At 37.1% G+C, this 12,089-nt stretch overlaps 1 protein-coding gene across 4 annotated transcripts in view; it reads right to left on the bottom strand.

The window, feature by feature from the left end:
• The window catches only part of LOC127522404 (CSC1-like protein 2), a 53,775-nt gene extending 42,160 nt beyond the window's left edge, over window positions 1-11,615 (bottom strand). For 2 of the 4 annotated variants that reach the window (XM_051912324.1, XM_051912328.1), the window contains exon 1: window positions 8,222-8,553. The gene's annotated coding sequence lies outside the window, so the exon portion shown is untranslated. Of the gene's footprint in view, window positions 1-8,221; window positions 8,556-10,829 lie in introns of those variants that run through there. The other 2 variants (XM_051912326.1, XM_051912327.1) reach the window with 2 other exon arrangements.
• Window positions 11,616-12,089: the final 474 nt, after the last annotated feature.

Raw genomic sequence — 12,089 nt, 5'->3', positions numbered from 1 at the left:
AAAATTTTTTATTTAAAGCTTAAAAACGATCAAATTAGCCTAAATATTTAATAAACAAACACGCATGGGGCAGCAGATGTGTCCAATTATGCCAAAACACTAATTCAGACTTCATAATGAATTTAAAATTAACTGAATATTTATGAACATCAGAACAAAACCGATTTCTTCAAGTTAATGAAAAATAAGTCATTCAATAATAAGATCTGGGTTGAATGAATCTCTGTGACAATAAACTAGAAAAATTAAATAACACAATCTTAAATGTCATGCCAAATCCCAGAAGTGCCAGTCGGTTGTTATCACTTTCATGTCATGTGAAAATGAAAGATGAAGCGAAAATAAAGAGTGATTAAAATAGCCCAGACAAGAACAGCTACTAGACTTTTACATTTTCTGAAGTAAATTCATGCAGTGCTTGTCATGCAAAACTATGCAAATCATATTTCAACTTTGAGCAACATGATTGATCTACACCAGAAAATCACCTCTATTATATTAAACCGGTCATGACATTAATTTACTTTTTCTTTTTTTAAATTTTAATATGTTCCTTGAAGTTCACTTGTAATGTTAATAAAGTTTTTGCACAATAATATATATATATATATATATATATATATATATATATATATGAGTGTGTGGAAAAATGTTCAACCTTCATTCTGGCCCTCTGTCTGAAACGATCAGTTTTGAAGGGGAGGCTCCTTTAAAGGCACAATATGTAAGATTTTTGGTTTAAAACATCCAAAAACCACTAGAGCAGGGTTATATATTTTGTTGACTTGTGTACTTACACAAATGTTTCCAAGAATGTTTAAATCCAGAGAAATAAGCAATTTTAAACAGGACACGGATCGTGTCCGTGCGTCGCTTATCAATGACATCATACCCGCGTTACCCTCGGTTTGCGGTTTTATTTTGTAGAAACCATAAAAACAACAAAGACGCTCTAATATATTATGTGTTTTATTAGACAGATGAGCAACTGTTTAGATACATTAATCGACAGAAAACTAATAATGTTATATAGTTCAACACAGTAAGTCTTATTGTTTAAATATCATTTTCTTGATTTACCGCGAGTACCATGTTTTACCATGACTAATATCTTACTGCTGTGTGCAACAAGTGTCTCATAGTAGCCGCTGAGCGAACGCAGAGTAGCGTATAACAACTTTCAACACACAAATGTATCTAATATGATAAACAGCGCTGCTTTACCCCACATACGCTTGACCGCAAGAAGCGACTGTTTCATAATAAAAGTTCCGCTGCTCTCAAGGCGCGTCGCGTTCCTCTCTCATTAGCAATCGCTCCAGCGGCCTCGTTCAGCTCTCTGATTCATACTACAGTAATGTTAATAATCTTATCCATGAACATGGTTTATAACGGAGTCCCGTCCCATTTGTTTTCCACCGGCTGTAGACGTGAAGACAACACCTCCCATGATTCCGTGAAATCAAGACATCACCTTTGTTTTGAACTCTAGCGACGAAAAATTACATAGTGTGCCTTTAAGGCTTGTCAGTAAATGCCCACTGTTATATTAACTAGCGTCATTGCACAGGAAACAGTATCAACGCCCACTCGCTACTGCACGCAAGTTCATTACACTGTGCCTCGTGTACAAAACAATCTGCTGTCAAATGCTCTGAACAAACATATCTCTGACGCTAGGGCTGAACGATTAATCGGACGATTAGAAAAAAACATTGAAATCACGCTTAAATGATTTGGCTTAGTGCGATTATGAAATTGCAAAGCTGCGATTATTTTTTATGTGCGCCTTGTTAATGAAGTATGGCTCCAAATGCTAATCCATCTGAAAGCAATGCGAGTTTGAATCGCTTATAATGTAAATTTGAAAAAGCAACATGCGTCAAACATCTTTCCAGACATGAGAAGCATTTATTAACATCTTGTCCAACAAAAGACAACATTTAATAACATGTTTTTACTCATAACGACAGTTGAACGTCCTTCTGTGAGATGATGTGGCTTCTTACACAGAATAAGGCAGTCATGTGTTTATAAGTCATGTTTAATCAAAGCGTTTCAATCTTGTTTATTCAGCTACAGCGATAGTATGGGATTTCCTGGAATGGCGCATGTTCTACTTCTGCAGCAGGGCATATTTGAGGTTTCTGCACGAGAGCGCCCTCTGGCTTTCAGATGGAGAAGCATTTACTACTGATCACAGAGCTGTACGCAGGCCTATCCGACGCGATACAAGACACCATTAAAAGAAACCATCCACTTGTTTCCGATGCTTGGATCCTTCTAAAGTCTCTACTGAAATGAGCAAATAAGCTGTTTAAACTGGACGTGTCAAAGCGACTGTTCCTTTACTCTTCCATTTGTCCTGTTGTTGACAGATTCAAGCGTGTAGAGTATGTCAGAAACTGATTGCGCATCTGTATTCAGTGTACACAGCGTCAGCGATTATAATGGGTTCTATTTGCTTCTGCCGCAACACTCGCATCTGCACGATTCTGGGTAAATTGAGAAACATAATTTTTTTTGTTTAAAATAGAGATCACGATTCTGGACAGACAACTAAACAAGACAGTGTATTTAAAAAAAATTATTTTTAAAAAATCAGTTTGAATGATTCAATGACTCACTCATAAATACTTCACTTGTTTAATTACTGGATGAATAGGTGTTTTTTGAATGAATCTCTTGAATGAATGATTGACAAATACATTTTTTACAGTCACTTGTTGCCACCTACTGGTACAATGGTGTAATTGATACAATTAAGCGTCAAGCTTCAAAAGGTGATTTACTCAATTTTGATCGCTACTGTAGACATCATTGTTTATATCTGAACTATAAACTTTTATCCCAGTATATTCTCTGATAATCTGAATTATTGCAAGACAGAATTATTGGTTGAAAAGAAGTCATTTTATATCTAAACATGACAACTGCTCTCTCTGGATCAGAACGCAGATCTGAATGTTTGCTGTGATCGCTGTTTAATAGACAGAGCCGAATTGCTGTCATTTAGAAATAAGATTGCGTGGGTGTTTGAATCAAGATCACCATCTTTTAACGATTAATCTCGCAGCTCTACATTCATAGGCAAATGTCAGTCATTGGGCCAGTGGGCAGGGCCTATGGTGCGATGATGTAAAACTTTTCATCGATGCCTTGCTCTGGAGGCAGTCATATGCAAATGTATTTGCTCATTTGATGTCACAAATCCCACAATATCCAAACAAGCCATTTTTGGAGCTTGATTAAATAAATGCTTAAACTTAAACTATGAAACTTGCAGGATGCTACAAAGACCTCTTATTTGTCAAAAGATCAAGGCATGTTTGATTTCTCATGTCGTGACCGTTTTAATATTTGAGAAGGTTAGATCTTGGCTTTTCAGTAGCTCAAACAGAAGAGCAACGTCAAGATCATGGGTTCGATTCTTATAATTCATGAACTAATAAAATGCATAAAATTAATGCAAAGTCACTTTGGATAAAAGTGTCTGCCAAATACATTAATCTAAATGTAAAAAAAAAAAAAAAAACATCAATTGACTTTTATTCTAAAAAACATTTCCAACTCCACACGGCATTAAAATTGACACCATTTCCATCTGAAACAAACATGTTTTACCATAAACAGACGAGCAATATGCAAAATTAATAAAAAATTAAAAAAAACAGGGAAAATTGACCAACAGCAAAAGCCAAAATAATACAAATCATCATGGCTTCATTTTGCAAAGCATATCAAAGTTGAATGATTTGCATGTTGTTTTTATTTGCATTCAGCTCTGTTTTTCTCTGCGGCCTCTCTATCAGAACAGACGTCTGTTTTTGGGTCACGACACACCAGTTAAGAACCGCTGCCATAAACAACATGCATGCAGCATGACACAGCAGTGAGGTTTCAGTTGTCAGCGCAGCTGCATCTGACAGACACACGGCCCACGACTGCCGAGATCATGTGACCGTACGCGCTTATCTCACGCGAACAGATCCTCGGCTACCTCAGACACAGGAAAAACACTGATCCAGAGACAGTTTGGCACATATCTGAACTGTGATGGAATTTGTGTTTATCCTGAAGCCCTTGACAGAAGCACAAAGTCTCAAATCAAAAAGACAAGTGATTTGTGGGTCACCTTTTATAGGATCCCGAGCCATATCTACAGACTAGAATATGAGGGATGCACTCCTTTAACTTGACCCGGCAACCACCCATCATGTACTAAACCCCCTCACAACAACCTAAAGGGAAGCTTATTTAATTCTTTAGAGGATGTGGATGTTGATTTAACGTAACGCTTGTTGTATTACTTTGGATAAACCTCTGAGAAGCAGGTAAACTGGATGAAGCTCAGGAGGGTTTCCTCTGCTGAAGTTAATAATGATGCAAATCTCCCCGCAGGGCTTTTACAGCACAGGGTCAACTGTCATTATGAGCAGCAGCTGAGAGATGAGACGCTCAACACGTGTCTCTCCTCTAGAAATCTTCCTCATTAGTCGCTTCAGTTTGAACCTCTCGCTGCAGATCACTAAATGAAATTCAGACAGTGAAACATGTTTCCATCCACCTATTTTTATGCAAATTTTCAGATAAAAACACGCTGGATGGAATCGCCAAGATGCACAATAAAAACGTACTTTATGTGCTCAATTAATTTTTTTTATCCGATAAGATGTGCATAAACTACGATGGAAACACATTTATCGAATATGTGACTTTGCCTCAGCAGAGGCTGTGATTGGATAACTGGACAAACCAGTGGACCAATCCTATCGCAGCATCTCAAATGTTGGTTTGGTGGTTCTGAGTCATCAGAATGATTTGGTTTAATTCCCTCCAGAAGCGTCTCACACGATTGTCTTCCCAAACACCAGCATCCGAACGCAAGATCACATGACAGCGTTTGTGTTTCATCTGACGCTCTGAGATGAACTCATTTATTATGGAGGAGAAAATGAGCAACTTCCATTTTTATTACTGATATTTTGCACCAATTTCCCAGGAAGTGACGATTTTATTCTCTTGAACACAAGGGATGGAAACGCTGCTTTATTCTCAAATGTTTTATGCCATATTCCAATTTTTGTCCAATTCGCAACTTTGAATGTAAACATATCTACAGTCAAGCACTGAATTGGCTCTAAACATTGGGAGGAAAAAATGTGAGCAAAAAAAAAAAAAAAAAATTTACTCCAAAGAGGAATTTAAAAAATATATGCAAGCACATAATATATACTGTATATTTTATATAAAAAAGTTAAAATATATTTTATATAATATAGCTATCCTTCATATAAAAAGTCATTTAAAAAAATATATATGGGTCATTGACGAATAAGGTTTTTAAAAATGTAAAAAAAAAAAAACAACAAAAAAAAAAACAATGGAGATATAATTAATTTTGAAGTTTTATTAAGTGTTAACAATGAGATTGTGGTATTTATAATCAATTAACACTGCTTTTGTCATTTTTTACAAGAATTTGTCACCAAAAAAGTCATTCGGTTTGACCAAAATTCCAGTTTTACCGAATGACACTTTTGGTTACACCGAATGACGATATTTTCAAACAATGCTAACAGGCTGATATCTAGCTAGCTAGCAAAAGGACAATCAAACATTTTAAATTTAGTTCAAGTTTTTAAAATATTACAACATTTTCCATGTTTTATAGCGGTTGTACCGAATGACCTGATGTTTCGGGACATACGTATGAACAAGTGAAAACATTAGTTTTTCAAATAGTTAAGAGAGAGTTAGTTACTTTGCTTCATGACCATGTGGTCCTTTGCAGGTGTCTGAATGATGTCACATGATATTGACCACATGACTTGATCCAAAATGGTCCCTTTATATTGGTTACTCCGAATGACATCAATGAAATTAATTTTTCCGGACGTTCTTTCTCATAACAAAGCAACGACTTCTACACAAAATTTTTACAACCATTTTGCACTATGTTGATATATGATGTTATAAAATCATGCCAGAATAAAAAACATATACATTTATTACATTTTAAGATATTTTAATCACAAATGAAATGGCTGTATTGGCCTTTGGACGGTTAAACCAAATGACCTTTGACACTTCAAAATCTTTAAAATCCCTTTATATGTAGCAAAATATAATTAAAACCTTTTGGATTCAATAAAAGAGATCTAGTTGTACTACCTTACACACTTTGGATGTCATATCTTTGTTTTTTATTATTATTAAGGCCTTTGGACAAAAAAATGACCCCTCACATCATTGACCCTTTTGTACATAATTTATATTATACATTATATAAAAATATAAAATATTTATTTTAATAAATATAAGTATTTACTTATATATAACTGAGCCCAATAGGACAGTCAAACTAAAAATAAATTATTTATTATTATTATTATAAATATAACTTTATTTTAAACGTAAAGTGTGTAATTTGTGCATCACAGAACTGGATAAATAATGCCAAAAATAACACCACTGGTTGAGTGAGTCAATGTTGGTAAACTCGTCATGCTCCGTCGCATCGCTCAAACAGACAGATTGCGATTCAGTTTGGTGCTACTAGTAACACATAAATGTGCTTCAGAGTAGAAAATGTTTTAAAAAAGGGTTCTGTCTCACAAACTTGACCGCACCAGTCAGCTCACAAAGTCTCGCTTACAGTCTGCGTTCAACTCAACGTCGTGCAGAGACCAATACTGAAGCTGATTGAACATGACACCTGCGTAACCTGTGTCTAAACGAACACCTGAGAGAGAGAGAGAGAGAGCTGACAGCATTAAACCCTCTAATCACATTATCCAAACACCGCAAAACATGACGGTAGGGTCATCAATGTAAACCAGCATGTTAACGTAGCTCATGTGTACTTGCACAAAATGTCACAGTTATCTTACTCCATTTTTCAGGCAATTAAATAAATCATTTGTCACCACATATCAAGTTTGCAAAGCAGGACTGAAGCAAATGTGCATGACTTCAGTGGGCAATTAAAGACTCAACACAACAGTTTGTACACGTTTACACGCTCATTTAACTAACAGCGCACTCTTTACAGGTTCTGCCAATGATGGGACATCTTCACTTGTCCTGTCCAGGGGTTTGAACCCACAACTTATCAATCAGCAGCCCAGGTTTGAACCGCTAAAACATTATTACTTGATCAAACTCGCTCAAATCACATAAAGGGAATTTATGTGACTTGAGCAAATATAGATACAAATATAAAATAATTGTTAGCTGTGTGTCCACAGAACTTCAAATAAATATATAATTAAATAAATAAAACAATGCAGCACCATAACACATAAAGATGTAATTCATAAAATGCCCCAAAAATATTGTAAAAATTAATAAACATAAGCTATAGCACTGTGAAGCAAACGAATAAATGAGTGCAATTTAGTATCTAAAAATGTAAACATAATAAACACTTTTGCCAAATATAGATTCAACACATACTTAATTTTGTAATTTTATTTAATAAAAGTTCATGCTGAAATCATGCAGTTAATACATTTTAAAAATTATTTCAAATGCAGCTTTTACTTTCAAACTTAATAAACACTAAAACAATTGATTAAGTTGAAAATTGTGAATATTTCTAAAAACTCGTTGGTGATGCCTGTATTGATAATTGTATTAATAATGTTCATAAGAGTCTTGAATGTTTATTGCACTATACTACATATTACTTTATTGGGATTATCGACACTTATTGCATATTTTTCCTGTCACTGCTTTGCTTTTATTAATGCTGCATAAATAATCACCCCAATAAAACACGATGAAATAAATTGAACATTTATAATGTGCTTGCATTTAAAATGTTTAAATTACGTTTAATGAAGGAAAATGATAATATATGTTACACATAGACGCACTTAATGAGGTTTTTAGTGTCATGATCTAACGCAGGGCGTTATCACGGAATAAAATATTTTATTCACAGAGACAGAAACGCGATAAAACAAAAGAGAAATTGTCCTCCGGCTTGAGCGCAGGATGGTGGGGAATGCGCGTTACACAATATAGTTCTGTTGTGTGCTGCTTTTGTCGAATCGATACATGAATAAAGACAAATACTGTAACAAAACACTAGACACAATGTCATGTAACGCGTCGCGTCAATGAAAGCGTCAAAGTCGCGCGCGTGAATGAATGACGGGCCCGATCACAGAATCACTGCGCCAAATAACGCAATGGAAATAATGTCTTCTGTTACCTGTCAGTCCGAACGGATTTGAGGACTTTGCTGTATTCCTTTGCTCCAATGACAAGATCCCAAATAGAATAAATCCTTTTCCAAATCCACCGCGGCAGAAATGAGCTCTACAAGCGCATTCAATAATATCCTCATCAGAATAAAAACACGCGCACTTCTTGTCTGAGCTTAAATTATTTTTAAATTGCTTTTTGACACAGGTGCGAGTCGTGCTTGTTTTCTTTATGAGAACGCGCGGACGGACGAGAACACTCCAAGAATATAAATACCGGGCGGCTATTTGGAGGCTTAATATATTCAGCTGTGTGAAGCGACGTAGTGCGAGGGACCGTTTCAAAATGGCGCCCTCCTTGGCTACGTTTTAGCGTAAAAGTCCTAGTGAGAGCTCGCTGAAGGGTCATTTGAATTAAAAGCCCCTGATATTATTCCTAACAAAAACGTTTTACACATGCAAGATTCAAGATTGTATTTTTCTTGTACTTTTTTTATGTATAAAATCTGAATACTGTAGGCTCTTCTTCATTAATGAAAAGAGATTTGCATTTTTAAGCTCATGGCGCGAGAGGTAGAGACTAACAAATCATCTGCGGGCGGTTGCATAAACCGCTAAAACTAGTCTTACAAGTTAGTAATCAGATTTTTTTTTCTTTCTTTTAAAAATGTGACGTAGATTGGCCTAATTTGATACCAAAAAGTAATACTGACTGACCCTTGGCTTTACTAGATCTTAAAGGGATAGTTCACCCAAAAATTAAAATTATCCCATGATTTACTCACCCTCAAGCCATCTTAGGTGTATATGACTATCTTCTTTCAGACGAACACAGTCAGAGATATATTGAAAAATATCCTTAGTCCTCCAAGGTTTATAATGGTTGTGAATGGGGGCCGTGTTTTGAAGTCAAAAATAATGCATCCATCCATAAAAAAAATAATCCATACGACTCCAGGGGGTTAATAAAGGCCTCCTGAAGCGAAGCAATACGTTTTTCTAAGAAAAATGTCTATATTTACACTTTCATAAATTCAAATAACGTCCGTGCAGTTCACTTTAAGTGAACTATCTCTTTAATATCATTGCTTTGTTTATGTGATTTCACACTGACACCTGCTGGTGAAGAGAGGACTTGCAGGCTGCTATTATTCACTTTTTAATAATTATTGTATTCCTTTTTTTTTTAATTGAAGTTTTTATTGCTTTTTTGGAAGGTTGATAGGTAACAAAAGTACATTACATTAATAATACAGATTTCTACAGGCACATTTTGACCATCAAATAAAATACAGTACAAGCTAAAATAAAGATAAACTAAACCAGTTGTGTAATATTACATTGAAATGACACCAGTTTACTTCAGATTTAACTTAAATTCAGTGCCTTATGGTGGGGTAAGTTAAAAAGCTGGCTCAATTTACCCCACAGCATTTGGCTCACTTTGCCCCATAGCTGCCATTTTAGGAAAAGCTAGCTAGCTTACCAATTCAGGCTAATATTTAGCTAAATGACTTGCATGGTTTTATATGTTGCTAAATCACCAATATACATAAGAAATACTTTTAGACCTGGACAAATTTGCTTTGATGAAACGGCCATTACATCTGTTATGTTAAAATTTTACTTTGACAAGCCAAAAACAGTTTTTAAAGTAAATAAGTGACGTCCACTCCTCTCATGTGCTTCTCCTTTTCACAGTCTGGCAGAAATGATGGGTGGTCCAAAATATATGGTCACATGACAATAAAATGGTACGGTTGCCAAAATACAGGGGGTGGGTCAACTTACTCACTGGCTCATCTTACCCCACCCTCCCCTATATGAGTAGCGCGAGGGCTTTTCAGTGCATTCATTGCTATAATATTCATGATGTGAGATGTCTGTATTAAAGGATACGCTCCCCGCACTCGCCCACCCATCACAGCAGAACCGTTTTCGGAACCGAAACTTAGAAATCTTGTATGGTTCCGGTTCTTTTCAAAAAACACTACCGGCTCCGGATGAGAACCGGTTCTCAGTTCCCAACCCTAGTCGTAATACACACAAATACCTTGATCTTTACAGTGGCTTATGGAGTTTCCCAAAATCAGAACAAGAAATGTACAATCAAGAACCAACAATCGGAGGAGTAAACTTCTCATTCAGTGACCCAGAAGAGCAGGATCCATCTGAGAAGCCCAGGATGGGTCAGCCTGTGCCACCACCATACCAGGAACAACCTAATGCCGGATACCCAGGGCCCTATCCCAACCTTTCCGGATATCCCAGCCAGCCATACGGAGCTCCAGGCGACCCTCAGGGCCCATATATAATAAATGTGTATCATTTTAATTTGCTTGTTACACAATGGAGCCTAACTTATTGTAATAATTATTTGACGCGTCACCTACTTTTACACTCAGAATTATTCCTTGGCATCCTCACGTACTAAACTGCATTTATTTTATATTGTTTGTGCTGCTGGAGGTACGCTATTACATCATGTGCAGACTGATGTTAACATTCAAGCTAGCTGCTGAGAGAAAATAGTACTATCAAAGAGTCTAAAGAGGAAAGTTGACAGCAAAAATATGGCATACAAAGAAGAATAGAAAGACAACTATGCGTTCTTACTTAGTTTTGTGAATGCAAAGCCGGTCTACAGCGGACACGAGCGGTGCAACGCGACGCGCCACTATCAAAATATTTTTGCTGGTGGGACAGTTTTGACCACAGCCACCAGGGAATACCGTTTCCATGAAAGGGTGTACATGGTCTGCAACAATGCTTAGGTAGGTGGTACGTGTCAAAGTAACATCCACATGGATGGCAGGACCCAAGGTTTCCCAGCAGAACATTGCCCAAAGCATCACACTGCCTCCGCCGGCTTGCCTTCTTCCCATAGCGCATCCTGGTGCCATGTGTTCCCCAGGTAAGTGACGCACACGTACCCGGCCATCCATGATTCATCAGACCAGGCCACCTTCTTCCATTGCTCCGTGGTCCAGTTCTGATGCTCACGTGTCCACTGTTGGCTCTTTCAGCGGTGGACAGGGGTTAGCATGGGCACCCTGACTGGTCTGCAGCTCCATACGCAACAATCTGCGATGCACTGTGTATTCTGACACCTTTCTATCAGAACCAGCATTAACTTCTTGAGCAATTTGAGCTGCAGTAGCTCGTCTGTTGGATCAGATCACACGGGCCAGCCTTCGCTCCTCACCTTGTCCGCCCATGACCCTGTCGCCGGTTCACCACTGTTCCTTCCTTGGAGCACTTTTGATAGATACTGACCACTGCAGACCAGGAACACCCTAAAAGAGCTGCAGTTTTGGAGATGCTCTGACCCAGTCGTCTAGCCATCACAATTTGGTCCTTGTCAAACTCTCTCAAATCCTTACGCTTGCCCATTTTTCCTGTGTCTAACACATCAACTTTGAGAACAAAATGTTCACTTGCTATCTAATATATCCACCCACTAACAGGTGCCGTGATGAAGAGATAATCAGTGTTATTCACTTCACCTGTCAGTGCTCATAATGTTATGCCTGATCAGTGTAGTTTGAGATAACACTTTTACACAATTTAACACTTTAGAGATTGTGATAATAAAAGGTTTTATTGAGTTGATCTTTGTGAACATGTTGTGATGCAGTGATATATTCATCATATCAATAAATTTTATGACTGTCTAGTAACTGAATGCCGGGAAACCAGACGGTTACACTGCAACTGAAACCTAACAGTTCCTGCATGTGAAATCATGTCATTAGGGATGGGTACAGAAAGGTTCACACAGTCACATACTTTGTAGTGCGTATTTTTTTCTGTGCTCATGTTAACAGGTTTTGCTGGGTTCACACATACTCAGTTTACAGTGTGTATGCGATGCAG

The sequence above is a fragment of the Ctenopharyngodon idella genome, chromosome 11, assembly GCF_019924925.1.
Source record: "Ctenopharyngodon idella isolate HZGC_01 chromosome 11, HZGC01, whole genome shotgun sequence".
Classification (NCBI taxonomy): domain Eukaryota; kingdom Metazoa; phylum Chordata; class Actinopteri; order Cypriniformes; family Xenocyprididae; genus Ctenopharyngodon; species Ctenopharyngodon idella.
This window is presented reverse-complemented; position numbering and strand designations above follow the sequence as displayed.